This window comes from Marmota marmota, unplaced genomic scaffold (genome assembly GCF_001458135.2).
Source record: "Marmota marmota marmota unplaced genomic scaffold, marMar, whole genome shotgun sequence".
Lineage (NCBI taxonomy): Eukaryota > Metazoa > Chordata > Mammalia > Rodentia > Sciuridae > Marmota > Marmota marmota.
Window position 1 is genome coordinate 11,578,876 of NW_025999968.1, and position 24,095 is coordinate 11,602,970.

Consider the following 24,095-nt stretch of genomic DNA (forward strand, 5'->3'; position numbering starts at 1 on the left):
AGACTTTGCCACCTTTCAAGTTGAAAAAGAAACTTGCTGTTAGAAGCCTTATTTAAATAGGAGAATAACTAGCTACAAAAACATATTTTCTATACTGGTTCCTCTTAAGCAGAAATTAGCAGACATTTGTTTTTGCCTACTTAGCATACCTTTCCCATTATGCACTTTGATTTTTGGAAAAATACTTCACACACCTGGAATATACATATCTTTTGGGAAAAGAGTCCAGTACCTTGAATGGGACAGACCTAATTCTACCTAAGTTTCAGAGATGAATTATCACCCAGGATTGTCCAATCAGCTCTTATTCCATCTTCCTAGACACTGACGCTGGATGAAGACTAGATATGAAACCTGAATCCTGGCACAGATCACAAAATAAACAACAGAGATGTTATGCTACATTACTATCAGTACTTACATAGTTTTATATATAAGTATACTATATTACTATAAGTAACTATAAAGTACCTAAAGTGAGAGAGAATGGTTTACAATTTTGTTGAAATAAGAGAAAAAGTGCTGGACCACATACATACGTCCTGAAAAGAAATGAAAGGAAGAACTGATTTATTTTCCTCTACTTTGAATCCTATTTCAACAAATTTATTCAAAATTTCTGGTACATCATGATATTCAGTAAGCCAAGATTTGTTTAGACTTTAAATCTCTTCTCCTGTTTCAGCAACTTATCCTTCAATTTACATTTCTTATAAAGAAAAGTTTCAGGTTTCAATACAAACATGGAAAAATTGGCAAATGTTAATTTGACTTCTAAAACTAATTTTAAGGACATTTCCAATATCTTGATTATGTATCGTGGTATATGTCATTAACAGTGACACATAATTTATTCTCCATGCAAACTTATGGCCTGAAATGATTTTCTCTTAGACTTAAAAGGAGGGAAAACAAAACAAAATGAAAACATCGAGTAGTTGGGAATACAGTGTCTTGCTTTGGAAAGTTATATATACTTCTGGAAAAACAACCAATTTTTGAGAGATTAAAATAAAGTAAAATATATTAATATTAAAATCATTCTGAATATACTTCTTAAATGAAATCTTTACAGCTTAAAATGCATTTATAGTATTTTACTTTTACAGATGATTATAGTCACAAGGAACCAAAGAGTTGGTTATCATACAGTATATATGATAATAATATTCTTTACCAAATCCCTCATATCAGCTTGCTTGACCCAGGCCTCTTTTTCATAAAAGTTGAAATGCATATGAATGAATGATGAGGTCACATATGAACATCCACACATAACCAAAACTCTAATTTCAAACCACTGAGCTCTGTGGTGACTAGGATTCCAGACAGAGGGTGTCTCTATAATTTAAGAACAACAACACAAATACTTGTTATTTTCAAATATGAAATACATCAACAATTTTTATAGTATTCTAGAAATGTCAAAGGATGCTTTGGCAACATATCTATAACTGAACTCTAATTACTGCACTTTGGAGGTGAACCATAATCATACACATTAGATCCCAGGAATAATCATACACATTAGATCCCAGGTCTAATATGTGGTTCACAGCTTTCAACTAATTCAATCAGCACCAAGAGTCTCGTATAATAAATTCTAAGGGATCCTCAAAATATAATCTAAAATATAGACTTGAAATTCAGACTAGTACTTGTGTAGAGTAAGATCTGTACCATAGTTCAAGACCACAGCTAACAAAATAACCAGTTATTTAACTAATTAGATCCCATATCTCACTCCCATTATGCTTCCTCCCTCCAGAGCAACCACTTTAATGTGCTGAGTATATGTGCTGATTTTACATAAAACTGAAAATGGTACATCAGATAACAGCATATGCCCTCCACCTGTTAAAGGGGAATTCTAAACTGGGTGCAGTTGCATGCCTATAATCCCAGCAGCTCAGGAGGCTGAGGCAGAAGGATCATGAGTTCAAAGCCAGCCTCAGCAAAAGCGAGGCACTAAGCAACTCAGTGAGACCCTGTCTCTAAATAAAATACAAAACAGGGCTGGGGATATGGCTCAGTGATCTAATGCCCCTGAGCTCAATCCCTGGTTCCAAAAATGGTTGTCGGGGAGACTCTAGGTTTCTCTTTTGAAGTTCCAGTAAAAATGCATGCTAACAGACATTACACTTATGTTTAAAATTTCCAACTGTGGAATAACAAGAATAGGTAGCATGTAAGCACACCCACAGATGTATAAGTAAGCACTGTTACCTTATCTTTTATCTGATTATGTCACTGAAAGGTAGCATACGTAATCTAAACTTAGTCTCATCAAGTGGAATGAATAAAAGTGCAAGAGCTGAGAATTAGGGATGTCTATCTTAACTGAATGAAATGCATGTAAAATGGCATAGTGCAATATGAGTCAGCATTGTGAAGTACCCCAAAATAAAATGGACTTAGCAGAAATATACTAACAAAAAAAGAAAAAAACCACTCTACCTGGTTCTGTTTACTGCATCAAGGTAAGAACATAAAAAACTCAAAGTGCCTCTAGAACAGACTATTGAGAGATTAGGAGAAGAGCTAAGCAATTCTGCTGGGGGCAGAATGGTTAAAGAAAATAAAAACGTAACTCTGGAAAAGAAGAAGTTCTATTTTCACATCCCTTCAGTGTCTCATAAAGAGGAGACATCAGACATAAATTTGTATGGTTATTTCAGAGTTTAAAACTGAAATCAATGAGCAGATGTTTCTAGGAGGCAGTTTAGAAGGTTCAATATAAGAAAACATCAGATCTGTACAAAAGTGAAGGGAGTTCCCTTCATAGATAGAGATAATCAAGTGAAAATCTAAGAAGCTATTATATGGAATCCATACAGGGCACAGAGGCCTTCCAGTCTAAGATCCAAGCATTTCAAGATTCTCAAGAGTCTTTAGAAAACTAAGAAAGCTGAATGTCTCTGTACTAAAGATTATGGTGTACTAATGTCCCAAAAAATCAGAATTCACAGTTAGTGTTAGTCAAACTGTTTAAAGAATTGGAAATGAGCACATGCTAGTTTCTAATTAAAAGATAGTACAAAACTTTTCATATCATCAAAAGATTTAATATTAGTACCATTCAATTATCACATTAAGTTTGTGCTCATACTGTTGCACTAAAGTGAAACTGGAGTAATAAGAAATTCAAAATAAATTGCATTATCACCTATTTTCACAGAACTGTTCTTTGGAATTCAGAGCACTTTACAAACATTTGGATCTAACAAAAATTATTACAGTAACTAATAAGAGGGTTTTTATTCTATTTTATATGTTAAGAAAACAAAACCACCACCAATAACTTATAATTATACTCATCAACCATACAAATCAGAAAAAAAAATCCCTAGAGTACAAATTATTAGGTAGGTAAATCATTCAGCCACTAGGCTTCTCTATGTACATGAGGGTCATTAAAAAAAAAAAAAATAGTCAAGTGTTTTATTAATATCCCCAAACTACTCATTATAAGAGAGCAAAAGGATTTCAGAAAACATTTGATGAAGGATTTTATTTATACCTTATGGAAGATCATGAGTATCTTGGTGGAATTAATATATTTTACAATTGAATTTCTGAAAAATTCTGCCTTTTTCCCCCTAACAGTACATATTCCCTTTCAATTAAAATTCCACTATAAAGATAACCACTTTGATACATGGTTGACTCTTTTGGTCAGTGCACATTTTTATTGTGTAAACCCTTCTTTCCGTGAAAATCATCCCAAACATCTGACTTAAAAGCAAAAAACAAAACTACTACAATTCTAATTTTAAAATCGTATTTCCCCTATAAAATTAATTTCAAGTTAATCACCTAAGACATTTCCAATAACTGAAAGGCACTAATACACAGGAACAATCATTTCTAAGATTACATTGAAGGCTCCTATCAGGATCTGGAATTGAAATCTGTTATCCAGTTCTTTTCTTTTCTCTTCTTTCCTTTCTTCCTTCTTTTATTTATTTAGTAGTTGTAGATGAACAGCATGCCTTTATTTTGTTTATTTTTTTTAATGTGGTGCTAAGGATCAAACCCAGTGCCTCACAACATGCTAGGCAAGGCACTCTGCCACTGAGCTACAGATCCAACCCTGTTAACTAGTTCTTGATTGCCACTATTACTAGAAGGAACTGGATTCTTATTAAAATCATAATTTTAATTCACTTTGTAATACCTTTTCCTCCCATAAATGAAATTTTCTCAAAATAATATTTGTAAAAATAATATGGTAAGTTTTTAAGTACAGCAAATTTAAAATAACTACTATTTATATTTTCCTATGGTTAAAAGTAAAAAAAAAAATTTACGTTTCTTACAAACAAGTCAGAAAAATAGCAAGTAAGAGAAGTCAAAGAGTCTTTGATAGCTAAGGATAACTGAGCTGGAATTAAAGTGTCACCAGGTTGTTACGGATAATCCATAAATAGCAAAAAAGAAAGCATACACTGGTAATATTTATATGTAGTGTAGCCTCTACAAAAGAGACAATGTCTATAAAAATAAGAGACTGCCAAAATTTGCCATAAGTTATTACTTTTTTCTTAGTTTTTTTTTTTCCAAGTTGTTGATGGACCTTTGTTTATTTATTTATATGTGGTGCTGAGGATTGAACTCAGTGCCTCACACATGCTAGGCAAGTTCTCTACCACTGAGCCACAACCCCAGTCCTTTTCTTAGTGTTTTTTAAAGCTAACCCTATGCAAGGAAAATGGTTTCCCAAACATGCAAGCTAAAACTCATACTATATAAAATATATAAATAAAATGCTTAGTTAAAATCTTCTAAACCAGGGCATTTATTTTAAATTTTGGTTTGTTTTCCTAACACTTCACTTTCTCCCACCACAGAGATCTGCTACATTTTAATCTGAACATATTCACTATTTTCATCCAATGCATGCCTAGGGCACATTGTGAGGTATATTTATTTGATTAACCAAGTTTGATGTGCTGAGTGAAATGGGGGACAAGCCCAAATTGAATTCGAGGGCTTGGAGGCCTGGGCAAAATGACAAGGTGGTATTACACTCCTGTGATGGAAAGGCTGTGTGTCCTGGAGGTTAGGAGCAAGGAAGCCACTAAAAGGTTTGTTCTAGTCAGCAAAGATTCGGTTTGGAATCTTTTACATGACATGTGTTATACAGAATGAACCAGAAAAAAACCTGAGCAGATAGCAGGATTTGTGAGTCATGAAAACACACAAGTTAAATCTATGGTAAAGAGATGTTACCCGAGGTCTTCATCTAAGAAGAATATGGAAAACATGGGCGCAAGGACTGCAATAGCAGGGAAACATCACAGCTTACCTCAGCTCCTTTATAAAAGAAGGTAAGGGATCATCACCCTTGCCCATGATGGATGCTGCTGAGCAGTTCTATGAACTGGTGTGACCTGTGGTCAGGACATGCTAATCCCTAAGTTCCCTTTCCCTGTAGCACACAACTACCTATATCACATGTGGTTCTAGGGTTGGGGATATAGCTCAGTTGGGAGAGTGCTCGCCTTGCAAGGCTCTGGGTTCAATCACCAGCACCACCAAAAAAGAAAAAAAAAAAAATTGTATCCTTTGTTGTTCTTCCACAATTCTTCCATTTACAATCTCTTACCTTTCAAAAGATGTTTACCCTGAAGCACATTTCACTAGCTGAATTATGTTCCCTTAGCCAGGTCACATTCTATTTTCTGATAGAACTGGTTTAAAAGTGAAAGATAAGCGCTGCCTGCCTTGACCGGCAACACAAATGCAAGCTTATCAAGACAGGTCAAATCCTAATAATCTAACATCATATTCCCCATTTCTACCACAAAAACCTAAGTGGTTTCAGCTCAAAATAATCAGCAACAAAACAAGCAATGTCAGCAACCGGAGTTCCTCACTCTTCAACTCGGCTCGAGAACCAGGCAATATGAAGAAGAGAAATGTTCAAGTATGAACAGTAGTTGTATTTACTGAGACATTTGTTTAATCAGAACTTTTAGGAACCTTAAAAAGTTGCCAGAATGCCACTTCCTTTTTAATCACTCTCAACCTGAATTATAAAACACAATCACAGAAACTACTTTAAAATGCTAATGTCCAGAGAGGTATGGTGACTTGCACCTATAATCCTAGCTGAGGCAGGAGGATCACAAGTTTGAGGCCAATCTGGATAATGTAGTGAGCCTCTGTCACAAAAATAATTTCTAAAAAGGCTGGGAATGTAGATCAAAGATGGAATGGCCCTGGATTCAATCCCCAGTATGTGGGGTGGGGTGGGGGGGATAAAAATAAAAATTAAAAAATACAGATCCCCAAGTCTTCCCTATCCTAAACCAATTAAACCAAAATAATCTCAAGGGTTAGTCTCAGGCATGCACAGAAATAAAAGTTCCCCCGGTGATTTTTAAGGTGCAGCCAAGCTTGAGATGAACTATGAATATGCAAGGACTGAACTGATTTTTAAAAACTGCTAAAAAGTGGCAGTGCTGTTGTCTGATGATCTAAGATGAAGAACACAAGGTTAAAATGATCACAGGTAATACTGAATGGACCAGTGAGGTTTATTCCTTTTTATGGCAAGACCCTCTATTCTGACAGGCATCTTACCAATTAATGCCATATATATCAATCAATCTGTATAAAAAAGGTGCTGGAAGAAAGTTTCACTACAAGCAATGCAGAACTGTCTTCACATTCAGGGGGCAGCAAGTAGTCATAATTGTAGTGTCATGCTCTTTCCTATATCTTCTGTCATATTTTACAGCTAAAAACAAGTTTTATAACACAGCTGACTAATATGGAAGCATTTTGCAGAATTTCTTGCATCCTCTAACTGCATCTGGAAGTATGCCATGATCACTGTTACTTAGGTGTGTTTTCAGGAAGAAAAAACAATGTGCCTCAATGCCCCAAAATGACGTTGATTATTGTCTTTCACTTATTATTGAGTGGTGTGAATGAGAGGTAGAGAAGGGCTATTGTCTCCGTGAGGCTGCCTAATGGCTTAAAATTTTACATCAATGGCTTAAAAATAAATATCGTTTCACAATTCCAATATCATTTACACAGTTAGTAACAGCTCAGGACCGTCATCTCTCGTGATTCTTTTTGGTTGCTCTTTATACCAATAATTAGCCCTTATATACAAGTAGAAGTAAGTGAGCACTTAATATATTCATAGATCCTGGGCAGTTTTCAAGTGATCAGGTAGGGAAGTTTTGTGTTTTTACTTTATTTTGCTTTGTTTTTTTCTTCCTCATTGACAATTAATTTGCATTTTAGCTTCCTTTTGTGAAAAGGGGGTGCTAAAGGACAAAGCTACTGAACAACTGGGAAACACCTAAAACAAATATCCTCAGTTCTGCAAGCTGAGTAAAAAGAGATACAAATCTTATCAGGGAAAAAGAAAAATCTTTAGCTATCCTAGAAACTGCAGGCTTCCCGGAGCTCTGATCAAACATTTAAAAAGTAAACACTTCACAATTATAAAGAAATCAAAATACTTCTTTCTTTCAAGTAGGAAAGATCAAGGAAGTAAAAAATGCTGGTTTTGAGGAACAATAGTTTCCCTTCTAGAATTTCTCTAAACAAAAAGACACTTCCTTCAAGTACTAATATATGTGATGAGTTTCTAATTCTTCATCTTTGTAAAATACCATTTTACTGATAAAGAAATACAAGCTCTAGGGCTGGGGATGTGGCTCATGCGGTAGCACGCTCGCCTGGCATGCGTGCGGCCCGGGTTCGATCCTCAGCACCACATACAAACAAAGATGTTGTGTCCGCCGAAAACTAAGAAATAAATATTAAAAAAATTCTTTCTCTCTCTCTCTAAAAAAAAGAAAAGAAAAACAAGCTCTAAAGTCTTCAGAACAAAATAGCATAAACTATACATTTAGACCTAAGAAATACTAACATTTTAAGGGTTAAAATCCTAAAATCAGCCAGGAGAGGTGGTGCCTGCCAGTAATCTCAGCAGCTTAGAAGGCTGAGACAGAAGGATTGTGAGTTCAAAGTTAGTCTCAGCAGCAGAGAGACTCTAAGCAACTCAGTGAGACTGACCCTGTCACTAAATAAAATACAAAATAGGGCTCAGTGGTTTAATGCCCCTGAGTTCAATCCCTGGTTCCCCCAAAAAATCCTAAAATCATCTTTTGTTTTTTTCTTGTTTTGCAACTGTTAGGCATGCACTGAACTACAGCCCTTTTTTAAATTTTGAGACAGGATCTCTAGGTAAGTTGCCCAGGCTGGCCTCCAGCTTGTGATACTTCAACCTCAGCCTCCTGAGTATCTAGGATTACAAGGTGTGTGCTGTGTCCAGCTAGATGCCACAACTTTTTGGTTTGGGTTCAGTTTCAAAATGTGCCCTAATGTCCTGTGAAGCTTATATTATGTCAACTGAGATAACTGGAGAATTCTTTATACTAGATAGAAATAATAAACTCAAGGAACTTTTTAAAAAAGGAAGTTTCCTAATATAAAAATTGTACATGTAGGAAAGAGATTTAAAAATATACTTATTTAAGCTGTCTCAATAACTTCTTTACTAAGAGATTTCAAATATTAGTTTCTTACTTTGACATGAGTTGAGATATATTATAAAGAATTCCAATAAAAGGAAAAGGAAGAATTACTTATTAATATATTTTATTTGTACATGCACACAATTTTCATTTGTAATCAGTTACTATCTAATTCACTATATTTAATCATTAACAATTTCACTCAAAAATATGGAATCTTTTATATCAATCTACACTGTTTAAAACTATTTAGAGTAAGCATTATATCTTTGATACAATTTTTTAAAATATGGAGCCCTCCAGTGGTCAAATATTTATACAGTACTATGATAAATTTTGATAGTCTAATTGGGTACCACTTCTTTATGAAGTTTTTAACCAACATCTAAAGAAAAATGTTTCGATTAATTTTGTTCATAAACAACCATACATAATTAGATTCCAGAAATTATAAAATGATTTGACATTTTCCAATGCCATAGAGCCCTTATTTATTGCTGTAGTAAGAAAAAAAACTCACCAAAAATATACTCAGTACTAAAATAAGCATTACAAGAAAAAAAGATATTTTCCAGATACCAAAGAACTAATTCATCTAAAGAATACCTCACATTAAATAAGAACATTCATGTGCTTTTTTTCACAACAAATAAAGTAACTGTCATATGTTCTACTTATGCATTGCTTTGTAAATAGTGTCCTCTTCAAAATAAGCCATACTATATCACTATCAACAGTAAGATACTGCTATAGCTTCAATTTGGAGTGTCCCCCAAAAGCCCATGTGCTAAAAGCTTGGTCCTCAGCTTGGCACTATTGGAAACTTTTTAAGATGAGTGAGAGGTTTTCCAGGTCATTGGGAGTGTGTGTTCAAGGGGACTATAGAACCTCAGCCACCTATTGCTCTTTCTTTCACTTTCCCACAAGGTGAGTGAGTAGCTTTGCTTCACCAAGCTATGCTGCCAAAGGCTCAGAAGCAACAGGGTCAGCCATTTGGGACTGAAACCTCTAAAACAAAACACTGAGCCAAAATAAACCTTTCCTCTTTATAGTTGATTATCTCAGGTACCTGTTATAATGACAGAGAGCTAACACAGGTTTAGTCTACTTAGAAAAAAAAAATTAGCCTATTTAACCTTAAAGAGAATAGAAGAGGCTAATGGCATTCAATCACGACACTTAAAATATGCACACATCACACATGAAATACATTTTCTTCCTCAATGATGATGTGCTAGATAGTAATTGAAATAAATTCATTATGGGCCACAATTGTGGCTTAAAGGCTTTATCAACATTCTTGCCTCAAACTCTTAATTGCTCTCATCATTTGGTATCTAAATAATAACCAACAAAGCTTATAAATAAACTAACAATTACAAGATGAATCTGAAGACTTCACCTCTTCAGTCAAGAGATCAGTGGCCATCTCTTCTCCATAGAGACATATTAAATATTCCTCTGCATTTGGGAAACAACCAGAAACTAATTTCCACTGTCCAGGGGACCATCAATAAAGCACATGCTAATCAAACAGGTATTATTTTGGGCTCCTACTAGGTTCTAGAAGCTTACACTGGTAGCATTTCTTTTAGTTGTCAGAGTTATCATATAAGATGGTAACCAGCCTCCAACATGGTCCCCAATGATTTCCAACTCCTAGTAGTCTCTTCCACACTGAATAAGGCTGACCCATGTAAATAGTAAGACACTGCAGAAAAGATAGAGAATTCTGAGGCTAGGTCATTAGGTCATAAAAGACATTGTGACTTCCTCTTTAACCTCTCTTGTACTGCTTGTTCTAGGGGGTGCCACCTATGTATCATGAGGATATGCAAGAAACCTTAAATAAAGGTTCACATGGGTGAAGATACTCATGAACCCTCCTACAAGCCAGGCACAATCTCTGCAAGCCAAACACAGAAAGAAATGTGAGTGAACTATCTTAATGTAAACCCCAGTTCAAGGCTTCAAAGCTTGAATGAATGTAGCTTAAGCAGACATCTTGACTACAACCCCATGATACACCTTGAGCCAGAATGACCCAGCTAAAAACCACTCCCAAATTCTTGGCCCACAAAATCTGTGAGATAATAAATGTTTACTCTAAGTTTCATGGTAATTTTTCACACTTCAAAAAATAACTATAATAGTTTCCCCTTGTCAATGGGGGAATATGTCCCAAGACCCCCCCCCCCAATGGATGCTTGAAACCACAAATAGTACTGAAACCTATTTATACTATAATTTTTCCTATACATACATACATAGGTACAATAACATTTAATTTATGAATGAGATTAACTGGTAGAACAATTATAACAATATACTGAGATTAACTGGTAGAATAATATACTATAAAGAAGTTATATGAATATGGTTTCTCTCAAAGTAACTTATTATATTTTCACCTTTTAATATTAAAGAAGCATTTTCAGCGTCTCTTTCTCATATCTGAATGGCCAGCATCACTACTCTTGCTCTTACATTATTAAGTAAAATAAGACTTGAACACAAACACGGCAATGCCATTAGAGCAAATCCGATAATCTAAATGTCTACTAGGTGATAATGGCCAGGTTGTATATACAGGGTGGATACGCAGGACATAGGAAGGATTCCTATCCTGGGCTGGGCAAAATAGAACAGTGTAAGATTTCATCATGTTACTCAGAGTGCTCAACTTAAAGCCTGTAAATTATTTATTTCTGAAACTTTCCATTAAATATTTTCAGGTTGCAGTTGATCGCAGGTAACAGAAATCATGGAAAATGAAAATGTGAATGGGGTCTCCATTTTACAGAGGAACTTAGGACTAAGAAGAGGGCTTTTTTTTTTTTTTAAACTTTTCCAACTATGTTATTAATTATCTGGTCATTTTACCAAAACATTTAGCCTATAATATTCCAGATTTTCAGATCACCCCATATAGAACATGTTTTTTTCTAGCTTTGTTTGTTAAATACATTAATGATCCTAAACTTTAAAAAAAAATAAATTCTTTACAGAAAACAAAAATATCAATTATATAATTGTAGCCTATTTTACCAATAGTCATATCTCAGTCTGTGTTCCAAGTCTATAATATGATCAAAACTTATTTATAAGTAAGTGAAAAATACCTTTTTCTTATAACTAGTCTTTAGACCTGAAGAAGCAGTGCTGATAGGCACAGCAAATAGAATATGACTTAATTTATCAAAAAATACTGTTGTACATGGTGGACAAAAAGCACTTACTATATGCCAGTAGCTATCTTAAATGCTTTATATTAACTATGTAATCCTCAAAACAATGTCAAGAGCAATGTTTTATTATCCCCATTTTACAGACATATAGAAGTAAGATTAAACTTTTGAGGCCACACTGATAATCAACACCAGAGCTACAACTGAACACTCAGACTTCTGAACTATAAGCATATGTTGGCTCTCATAATCTATAATCTACTTATTAAGTACTATAGTAGTCAAAGACCACATGCTTTGGAATTAATATATTTGAGTTTTAAAGCACAATTCCAACTTTTCTACCTGGATGATTTTACAACTCTAAATCTCTTTCACTCATCTATAAAATTGGGGTTATTTAAAAAATAGGTTTCATTTTTATGAATACTGAATGAAAATATGAATAAAAACCACACTGTACAATGTACAATCTATAATCAGTAGTTATGTTTTACATAAAAACCAATGAAACTTAAGCTTCAGGGACGACCTTCACTTTCACATCCCCTTCCGAACACTGTACCTAATTTCATTTTCTTGACATTTCTTTAAAAGGGCCCCTAAATGTTACGACCTTCAGGCCCTATAAAACCTAAATCTTTACTTCTACTCTTTCCATTATTTCAACAGTAAAGCAAGTCCAGTAGGTCCCAGTTCTGGTTAAGAGGAAATAAGCACACTTTATCTTGTCTGTTCCACTGTGAGTAGCAATAAAATCTGATTATTAAATTCAGCTAAAAGTAGCTGGGAAATAGGACAACAACAAAATCTGAAGCTTTCCTCTATTCTCTATGTGCTGAGTCTCAAGTCTTTCTGTGGTGTCAGGAGGAGGTAGCAACACCAGACCCTACAGGAAAAGAACACAAAATCTCAAGGAGAAGAACCTTTTTTCTTTGATTAGTGGAACACTCGTCCCAAGAGGGTAGGGAAAACCCTATTGCTTTTTTTTTTTCCTCCTTCTCCTTTTTTATCATTGGAACTGTATGAAAAATTATGCTAATGAAAGATCTGAGTTTTCCAACCAGAGACCCATAAATAAAGTATTTAGGGATGACAAAGAGGAAAGGAACTCAGTAAAGTGATTACTTCAAGTTATTTATGAACTCTTGGTATCATTCCAAATTATTCAAGTGTGGGTCCGATCCAAAATACTTGTATTGAATGAAAAACTGAAGGACAGGATGGTCAGATTCCCAAACTGGCCACTGGGTGGCAAGTGTGACAAATCCAAAAACCAATAAAAAGATGTGGAAAATTGAACCAAATGACAGAAACCACAATGCATAGAGGGCTGGTTAGAACACGCATCCTAAATTTGGTTGAGTCAACTGCATACTAAAATTAAAATACAATATTTTCCATAGCATATAAAAAAGACCAAATCTCACATAGTAATAAAATGTCCAAAATAAAGTTCAAAATTAATCAACATATGAAGAAATAGGAAAAAAATCTCAACTTATATAGAAAAAAAGTTAATAGACACCAATCTGAAACAACGCAGTTGTCAGAATTACCTGAGAAAGAGTTTAAGGAACCTTTATAAAATGATCTAACACAGAAGGGCTAACACTCCTGAAAAGGATGGAAAGATAGAAAGTATTTATGAGGTAAAAAATGGTATAGCTACTCTGAAAAAGTTTGGAAGTTTGGATACTTCTTGTATAAGCATGTACTTACTACAAAAATATATAATCACATTCCTAGATATTAACTTTGAAGAAATCAAAACTTATGCTCACACAAAAATATAAATGTTATATAAATATATATAAAAATATAAACGTTATAGTGGCTTTGTTCATATAAATTATTATAAACTGGAAATAACCCAATAGGGAAACTGATAAGCTATAGTGTATATGTATGGGTATGTGTAACAGACTACTGTTCAGCGCGCACGTGCACACACACACACACACACACACAAAATGGACTACTGATACAAGCAGTACTATAGAAACTAAATCTCAGGTATTATAAGATTACATACCATATAATTCCATTCATAAGACATACTCCAAAAGACAAAACTATCTTTGATAATGAAGAACACATAGTAGTTGCCATGGGGTAGGATCTAGTTATAAATGAATACCACTTAACACATTTATTATTAAAGTTTTACATGAAATCTATATATTTTTTAATTCTTAGAACAAAAAAAAAAACAAAAAAACCAATCTTACTGATTAATCTACAGCTAATCTAAAAACTAAAATTTCTTAAAAGCCCAAAGTGGAAGGGGGGCAGTGTAATAATGCTAGTGTAATTATGAATAAAAGATAAAAGATGAGTTACGTAAGTTGACTGACTGAAAGGCATTTGGTCCACTGCATGAAAGCCCAGTGGAATCAACTGAACTGCAACAGGCCTGAAAATGATTTATAAAGGTGTAATCCTATCCCAAATGCTTCCTTTTCTACTGTATATACAAAACCAAGACCAAAATAGCACATGGAAAGAAAATCAAAGAATACTGTGTCACTCAATGCCTGTCACCAGGCAGCAACTCGTGTCTTCAAACTGAATGATATCTAAATTACCTGAGATGAGAATCTCTCTGCCTTTGAAAGATCCATTCCAATGTTAATAATTCCACTTGGAATTCTAAACTGTATTCTCTATAACACAATCTACGCAGTGTTTTTTGTTTTTGTTTTTTGTTTTTTGTTTTTGTTTTTTTCCTGCCACACTGAAAAGAAGGTGAGGGAATTCCACTTCTGTAAAAATGGAACAAATATATGTACTCCTATCCTTCTCATGAAATATAATTAAAAATGCTAGCAATCATACATAAAATGACCTCCAAAAGACTGGAAGGAAGAACAAAGCAGACCTACTAGGGAATTCAGGGCCAAGCAACAACACTGGTGAATTTCATGGAGTTTCTTTTTACCTCATATATTCCAGACTTGAAATAAAGAAGCTGGCCATCCAGTAATACCAACAGGGCACAGACAATAAAGTCCCAACAAAAACTAGCTCTCTCTAGCTAAAGGACCAGGAAAAGGACCACAAAGCAAGACAGAAAACTGATGCAAATAACTGCTCTATATAACTGAAACATCACAGAAAAAAAAACTATGGGCCTATATCTACCATTGCCTTCTAAAATCCAGTACTAGACTTCCACTCTTGACAGGTTTTAAAAATGGGTCACAATTCCCACACTGGGTGGTGTAACACAGAAGAACCTTGGGCTTTTATCAACCACCACTCACACAATCAATGGAAATCATCTGTGAATATACAACTTCCAGCCACCTTCCCAACAATGATGTTTCCCTCTCTCCCTACCTGGGTTGGATCACAGTAGACCTAGTATACAATTTCAGAATGTTTTTGACCACTGTCCAACAATAATATAACCAACTCATATTTCCCACCCCTAACCCAGTGTGTCAGTGTTGAGATCCACAGTCTCGCAACACAATATCCAAAATATCCAGATTTCTATTCAAAGTCATTCTCATACCAAAAGGAGGAATATCTCCATTTGAATGAAAAAATACAAATAAAAGATGACAAAATAAAGATGAAAAGAGATGCTAGAATTATCTGACAAAAATTTTAAAGCAGTAACCATAAAAATGCTTCATGAACAACTGTGAACAAGGCTGAAACAAATGAAAAAATAAAATGTCTCAGCAAAGAAACAGAAAATATAAAGAAGAACCACATCAAAATTTTTGAACAAAAAACCCCACAATAACCAAAATATAAAACTTAATGGACGGGTTCAACAGTAGAACAGACTGACAGAGGGTGGGGGGCACAGGGTATCAGTAAAACAAGAGAAATTATCCAATCTGAACGAAAGAAAATATATTGAAAAAATAAACACAGCCTCAGTGGACCTACAGAACAATAAGAAAAGATCTGAAATCCATGCCATTGTAATGATGTGGAGGACTAAAAAAGTATTCCAAATAATAGCTGAAAACTTCCCAAACATACACACATACAAACACACCAAGAAACATCACAAACTTCTGAAAATTAATCATCTCCCCTTTTTCCCCAATACTGAAAACAACAAGAAAGAAAAAGACAGTTTACTTATATAGGAATAACAATTCAAACAGCATATCTCATTAGAAACCATAGAGGCCAAAAATAGTGGTACAGTGTTTAAGTACTCAAAGAAAGCAACCACAAGCCTAGAATCCTTTGCCCAGAAAAACTATCCTGCAGGCGTGAAAAGTAAATAAAGATCTTCTCAGAGGAAGAGGAACTGAAGAGAATTTTCAGCAGCAGACCCACCCTACAAAAGTAGCTAAACAAAGACAATAAACAAAAAGAAAATATAAAAAAAAAAGAAAGAAACTGAGAATATCAAGAAAAACATGGTAAACAAAAACATGGGTAAATACATTTTCTTTCTTCAAGTTTTCTAAATTTTATATTTGATGTTTAAAACAAATTATAAAATTGTCTATAATAACATTATCTAATGTGGTTCCAAGTGTATGTAGAAGAATTTAAAACAATGTATTACAAATGAAGAAAGTAACAGGATGTAAAGAAAGGGAAGGCAGGGCTGGGGTTTCGGCTCAGTGGTAGAATGCTGTGTGAGGCACTGGGTTGGTTCCCCAGCACCAATATAAATAAATAAATAAATATCCATTGATAATCAAAAAAATTTAAAAAAAAATAAAGGAAAGGTAACCATACTAATTAATTAGCAGTGGTTTAAAAAAATGGTCCAAGTATGTGCTCTACAAGAAACATATCAGATGTAACATCAGTAGGTTGAAAATAAAAGAATAGAAAGGCTATCATACAAATAATAAAAATATAGCAAGAATACTGTACCAATCAAGTCCACATTTCAGAAAAAATGAAAATTATCAGAAGCTTGGGGCTGGGGATGTGGCTCAAGCGGTAGCGCACTCGCCTGGCATGCGTGCGGCCCAGGTTCGATCCTCAGCACCACAAACAAAAAACAAAGATGTTATGTCCACCGAAAACTAAAAAATAAATATTAAAATTCTCTCTCTCTCTCTCTCTCTCTCTCTCTCTCTAAAAAAAAAAAAAGAAAATTATCAGAAGCAAAGAGGGACATTACATCATAATAATAGGACAATACCATCTAGAAGATATACCAAACCTAATGGAAGGAAAACCAGTAGAATAAAAGAAGGGAAATGAGAGGGAGAAGGGGAAGGAAAGAGTAAGTAGTAGGGACTCAAATTGAGCAAATTATATTCTATGCATGTATGATTATGTCAAAATGAACCCCAATATTATGTATAAGGAGAATGTAAGAACACAAGGCAGGAAAAAAGAAGATATATCAATCCTAAATATGTATACACCAATAACGGAGCTACAAAATATGCAAAGTAAGAATGTACAGAACCAAAAGTAGCAACAGACAAATTCATTACTGTGTTGGGAAACATCAATCCTTCTCTCAGCAACTAATAGAACAATTAAATAGAATATCAGAAAGGATATAAGAACTCAACAATATTATCTATCAACAGAACTTAACTGACATTTAAAGAACACATGACCCAACAACAGCAAAACACACATTCTTTTTCAAGTGCCCATTTCAACTGCCCAAAGAATACATACCAAGACGACTATATGCTAGGCTATTAAACAAGTTATTCAATAAATTTTAAAGAACTGAAATCCTACAGGGTGTTCTCTGATCACTACAGAATAAAATTAGAAATCAATAACAGAAAGGTAATAAAAAATTCCTAGACATTTAGAAACTAAATAACACACAAATAATCCATGAGTCAAAAGCCTCAAGGAAGATTTTTAAAACACAATGAATTGAATGAAATGAAAATATAGCAAGAATTTGTAGGACATACATCAAAATTTGTAGGACACAGCTAAGACAGTGCTCAGAGGGGAATTTGTAGCACTAAATACTCTTCTTTTTTAAAGAGGAAATCTTGCAAATCAGTAATTTAAATTCCTATATCAAGAATCTGGAAAAAGATCAAACTAAACCCAAAGCAAGCACAAGTTATGAAAATACTAAAGGTATAATTTTGGTATTACTTAACTACCAAAACCAGACAAAGATGGAACAAAAAAAGGAAGCACACACCAGTCTCCTTCATAAACAAACACACACAAAATTTTCTAACAAGGGTTGGGGATGCTCTCAGTGGTAGAGCCTACTGTGTGTGAAGCCTTGCTATATCCAGTACTGTAAAAACAAACAAACAAAACCTAATAAAATACAAGCAAATAGAATTCAGGAAGACACAAAAATAATCCCACAATATAACCAAGGATTTATTTCAGGAATGCAAGGCTGATTCAGTATTCAAAAATCAATGAATGTGGGCTGGGGATATGGCTCAAGTGGTAGCGCGCTCGCCTGGCATGCGTGCAGCCTGGGTTCGATCCTCAGCACCACATACAAACAAAGATGTTGTGTCCACCGAAAACTGAAAAACTAAATAAATATTTAAAAAAAAAAATCAATGAATGTAACCCAATGTAATAAGCTAAAGAAGAAAATTCATATGATCATATCAACTGATTCAGAAAAAAAATATTAGATACAATTCAATATTTAAAAATTTCAGCAAGTTAGGAATCAAGCGGCCTTCTTCAACTCAATAAACAACATCTTAAACTAACCTAACACTGTAACAGTAAAATACTGAATGTTTTTTCCCTGAAATTATGAAAAGGATAACTCTCGTTACTCTTACTCATGCATAAGTCATGGAAAGGAAATAAAAGGTATACAGATCTGAAGGAAGAAACAAAACTATCACTATTTACAGATAACATGATTGTCTACATTAAAATCTCAAGGAATCTACTAGAAAAAAGTCAGTTGAGACAAGTTAAACATACAAAATTTAACTACTTTTATATGCATATAATGGACATGAACATCAGTATTAGAATGCTTTACTAGCAATGCGTATGAAGACATGAAAATGAAAAATGCAATACAATTTACACATATATGTATATATACGTATATATGACAGCGGAATGTATTACAAATCTTATTACACATTTAGAGCACAATTTTTCATATCTCTGGTTGTAAACAAAGTATATTCCCACCAATTCATGTCTTCAAACATATACTTTGTATAATAATGATCATCACATTCCACCATACAATAATGTTTTATATTAAAATGTTAATTTAACAAAACATGTCCAGGGCATGTATGCTAAAAACTATAAAATGCTAATAAATAAAATCAAAGAGGATCTACATAAGAAACATACTGTGTTCATTAACTGGAAAACAAAACACAGTGAAGATGTCAATTGTCCCAAAATTAATATACAAATTTAATACAGTTTCTATTTTAAAAGAGAACTCAGCATGATGCTTATAGATACAATAGATATTGGCAAAATTATTCTAATTTTATGTGGAAAAGCAAAGGAATTAGAATACCTAAAACAATTTTGAAAAAATAATATAATGTGAGAAATTGGTTTACAAGATTTCAAGACTTATATAGTTATAGTAATTAAGAATGAGTTCTATTAGTAGAGGATCAGACATATAGCTCAAGGGAACAGAACAGAGAACCCAGAAATAGATCCACACCAATATATCTATATTAGTATTAGACAAAGGTATAGAAGTAATTAAATGGACTAGGATAGACTTTTCAAACATATGGTGCTAGAGCTAACAAGACATTCATGGGCAAAAAGAAAGGAACCTTGACATGAGACATCTCGTAAAAATCAATTCAAAACAGATCATGGACTTAAATGTAAAATACAAAACTACAAAAATCTTCAAGATTCTCAGAATCTAAGAGTTATTTAAATGTGAGCTGGACTTAACACCAAATTCATAGGATCCATACAAGATAAGGCTAATAAAATGGACTTAATCAAATTCAAAACTTTTGCTCTGCCCAAAACCCTATATAGATGATGAAAAAGACAAGCTACAGAGAAAATTCATGAAAACCACATATCAACAAAGTACTAGTATCTACATAAGAACTACTTACATGGTAGATATTATTAGTGAAATAAACAATTTGATGGGCAAAATACATGAACAGAAAATTGAACAAGGGATACATATGGATGGCAAAAACAAATAGAAAGATGTTCAATATTATTATCCATCACAGAAATGCAAATTCAAACTACAATATGATAACTGTACACCTACTGAAACAGTTTTTTTTTTTAAATGATACCACCAAATGTTGGTGAGGATACACAGAAACTGGATCATTCATATATTACAGATGGGAATGAAAACAATACAGCCACTTTGGAAAACCATGTAACAGGAGTTTTTTTGGGTTTGTTTGTTTGTTTGTTTGTTTGTTTTGTTTTTTAAGAGAGAGGGAGAGAGAGAGAGAGAGAGAATTTTTTAATATTTATTTTTTAGTTTTCGGCGAACACAACATCTTTGTTTGTATGTGGTGCTGAGGATCGAACCCGGGCTGCACGCATGCCAGGCGAGCGTGCTACCGCTTGAGCCACATCCCCAGCCCTTGTTTTGTTTTTTGTTTGTGTTGTTGTTTTTCTTTTTTTAGGTGGGGGGGACCCAAACATGCAACTATCATTTGATCTTGCAATTGCAGTCCTGGACATTTATCACAGAGGCATGGAGACTTATTCACACGAAATCATGGACACGAATGCTCAAAGCAGTTTTATTCATGATAGCTCCAAGCTGGCAATAATCCCAGCTGACTGTAAACTAGTGAATGGTTAAACAAACTGGGATCTCCAGACCACTACTCAGCTTTTTTTTTTTTTTTTCCTTTAAGGAAAAAAAACAACAACAACAACTAACTACTGAGGGCTGGGGATGTAGCTCTGTAATAGAGCACATGCCCCGCATACAGAAGCCCTGGGTTTGATCCCCAGCAACACACCTCACCCCACCCCACCCAAAAAAAAAAAAACATGAAAAAGAACCTACTGATACGTCCAACATATATGAACCCTCCAGAGAATTGTTCTGAAAAAAAAAGAAAAAGGCCAATTTTAAAAAAAACACCTACTATATGACTATTTGTAAAATATAAAAATATTTTTGACATAACAAAAATCATAGAAATGGAGATGAGATCAGTGCTTGCAAGGTGTTACAAAGGAGGTGGGAGCAAAAGAGAAATGGATGTAGCAATAAAACAGGAAACATAACGGTGGTGATGGAAATATTCTGCATCTTAACTGTATATAGGTGAATATCATAGTTACTAGACTGTCATCTTGTAAGAAATCCAAATAAAGGGCACATGGGATCGCTGTGTATTATTTCAGATATCTAAATATGAATCTATAATTATCTCAAAATAAAAAGTTGAAAAATGTATAGAACAATACTGTGAAAAAATATAACAAAAAGCAGTTGAGTAGTGTGTGTTTCCCCTTTATGCTCCCATCTCATGGGTGTGGGCTATCTCCTTTTCAGGGGATTTGGTCAGGGTTACAAAGTTATACTATTACTCTACATTTCTCCAAGGGAATGGGGACTGGGGACTTCAGTTACCATATGCCAATGATTACCAAATTTGTATTTCAAGCCCATTCCTCTTTTCCAAAGTCCAGATATATTTTACTTTTAATTGAGTATCTCAACCTAGGTAACTCACAAGCACTTCCACACTGCAATTTTAGACGTTTTTTTTTTTTTTTTTTTTTCCCCTGCTGTCCCCAGATTGGCTTCTCTTGGGGCTTTTCCTGTTTCAGGAGTTGTCATTTGCTACGGTCTGAATGTTTGCATCCCTCCAAAATTCATGGTTGAAATCCTAACTTTCAAAGTGATGGTTTTAGGAGAGAGGTTTAGCCCTCATGGGTAGAGCCCTCATGAATGGGATTAGTGCCTTTGCAAAGGAGGACCCAAAGCTGCCTTGACCTTTTCTACCATGTAAGGACACAGTGAGAAAGTGCAATCTATGAACCAGGAAATGGGTTCTCAGACATGGTACCTACCTTGATCCTATACAACCTAGACTCTAGATAATGAGAAATAAATTCCAGTTGTTTAAGCTAGTGTGAGATTTAGTCTGACTTATTCTCACTCTCATGTCACCAATCTTATGTGAACAGTTGGTAAGTTCTCTTCTTCCCATCCCTTGCACTGCCTCTTGGCTGAAGCAGCACTGTAATCACCTCCTGAATGATTTCTGTAGCCCCACTGCACCCCTTCAAAAGCATTCCTCCTGTAGTAACCAGACTCAGTGTTACAGAATGCAAATTCAAATACAAGTCTAGCTTATAACTTTTCATTGTTACCCTGTGCTTCCCACAGTCCTAATCAAAGCATACAAAATCCCATATATTCTTGTTTCTATTTGTGTCATGCCACCATGCGTGCTCATTCCTAAACTCTGGCCATAATAAGGCTTAGTTTCTCCAAGGCACTCTGGAGACTTCAGGACCTTCACACTTTTATCACTCCCAGCCCAAACTATCTAACATCTACCATTCCTATCCATCACCTCCTCTAAAACAGTTTTCCTGAGCCCTCAAATCAAGGGAGGTCCTTGTTAAATAATGAAAGGAATGCCTACCCAACTTTGAATACACTCAAACTAAAATGTTTTAATAAAAAATTACCAAACAACTATAAATTTCAAAGATTATAACCAAGGTAAAAACCAATATTTTTCAATGTATAAGTCATATATATTTGATTTGGTATTTTATTTTAACTTAGGCCCACTTGATAGGCACTTAACATCTATTTGCTATGGAATTTTCTTAATATGAAGTATAAAAAGCAAGATTCTAGTAAGAGGCTTTGTCATTCATAGTCAAACTAGAACTATTATTTATTATGAGCAACCAGTACAACTATTTTCCTCACAATTATTTGTCATTTCAGATATACATACCCTAAGTTTCTTAGAGACTTATAAGTTCAAAAAAAAACACATTTTGTTGACCCTGAAGTTTAGCTACCCAGTATTCTTCCAAAGTTTGATAAGCTCCACTGAGTCTTTTAATAACAATGAAAACAATAACAAAAACACATAAGATATTAGAACGTATCTCATAAAAAAGGTCTGAAGCTTTAGAAGACATGTCTATAGCACCATCTAAATAGTAATTTAGAGAAGTTTGCATTTTAAATCTCTATATCTGAGTATTTTTCTACTCTTTATTGACACAGATACATACTCAACGTGGCCACATCACCATAATGTTAAGTCTTTACATTTAAAATTCTACAAAGTATTTATATGAATCTGTGCTTCCTAGATTAGTAGGGTTTTTAGTACAACTAAGAATTAATTAATTCAACTATATTAATTCATATCTCTGTCTCTGCATATTAGTTTTCAACTCTGTGGTTCTATATGGTTCATATATATGTGCTTCTTGGTTCTATATACATTCAATCTTCATTTCCTGTTTTAAAAAATCTATTTAAAAGCCTCATTATGAAACATTAAAATAATGGAGGGATCATAGGAATATATTTCAATATTGAAGAGGAAAACCCACTAAAAACAATGAAGTAATGTGAAATATGCTATAAAATACAAGCTAAATATGTGGAAATATTTATTGGGGCACAGGAGGAAAAGGATGCTCTAAAAATGCTGCTTCACAAGGTGTTACTGCTGATATTACACCATCCTTGGATTAACAAAACTAGGGGATTCCAAACTGTGAGAGAGAACACATACAATCAAACCTGTGTTAACTAAAGGCTGGAGGAGTAGCCTATTCTGACTTAATAAATTTACTTATAAACCTTTTTGTTTTAACAACTGCTATTGAAAACCTTTCTAAAATGTATTGAGGTATGCATCTTGCATTAGTAAAGTACAATATAGTGAACATAATTAAATCTCTCACTGTTGATTATGGTCTGATCAGATATTAAGGCCTTGTTGTGAGCATCCATTTTCACTGGAACTTAATGAAAATGTGGACATTGGGATTGTTTGGGTTAGATGTATACAGACTGGCCCCAGGCTATTTATTCATTGGAACTTTTCTTTTTTTCTCTTCTTTTTTACTACATAGCTTAAAATCAATTTTTAAAAGGGAGAAAAGGAGCTTATTTTCCTACAAGTCAAGAGCAGGAAAAATAAACCTGGTTATCTGAGCTCTTACTATATCATTGGAGCTTTTCTAAAGTAATAGGTATTCTTGAAAAATCTGTTCCATTTTCAGCACTATTACAGCAATGAGTGCCCAAGGGCAAAGCTTAGGAAAAGTAAAATCCAATTCCTACGTGAAGAAGAGGAGCACTGAAGAAAGCTGGGCAATATCTGGGCATTTACTAAATATATCTTATATACTAAGTTAAGTATGTTTTATGTACCAAGTACTCTACTAAACACCATGGCTACAGCAAGTATTTCTTGCCTGTGCCTCAGTTTCAATATATGCAAAATTAGGAGACTAA

The 24,095-nt window shown here is 34.1% G+C and overlaps 1 protein-coding gene across 8 annotated transcripts in view; it reads right to left on the bottom strand.

The window, feature by feature from the left end:
- The window catches only part of Bbx (BBX high mobility group box domain containing), a 261,386-nt gene that overhangs the window by 166,388 nt on the left and 70,903 nt on the right, over positions 1 to 24,095 (bottom strand). For 2 of the 8 annotated variants that reach the window (XM_048803366.1, XM_048803369.1), the window contains exon 3: positions 20,649 to 20,687. The exons of the other annotated variants lie outside the window; for them this stretch is intronic. The gene's annotated coding sequence lies outside the window, so the exon portion shown is untranslated. The remainder of the gene's footprint in view (positions 1 to 20,648; positions 20,688 to 24,095) is intronic. 8 annotated transcript variants of the gene reach the window in all.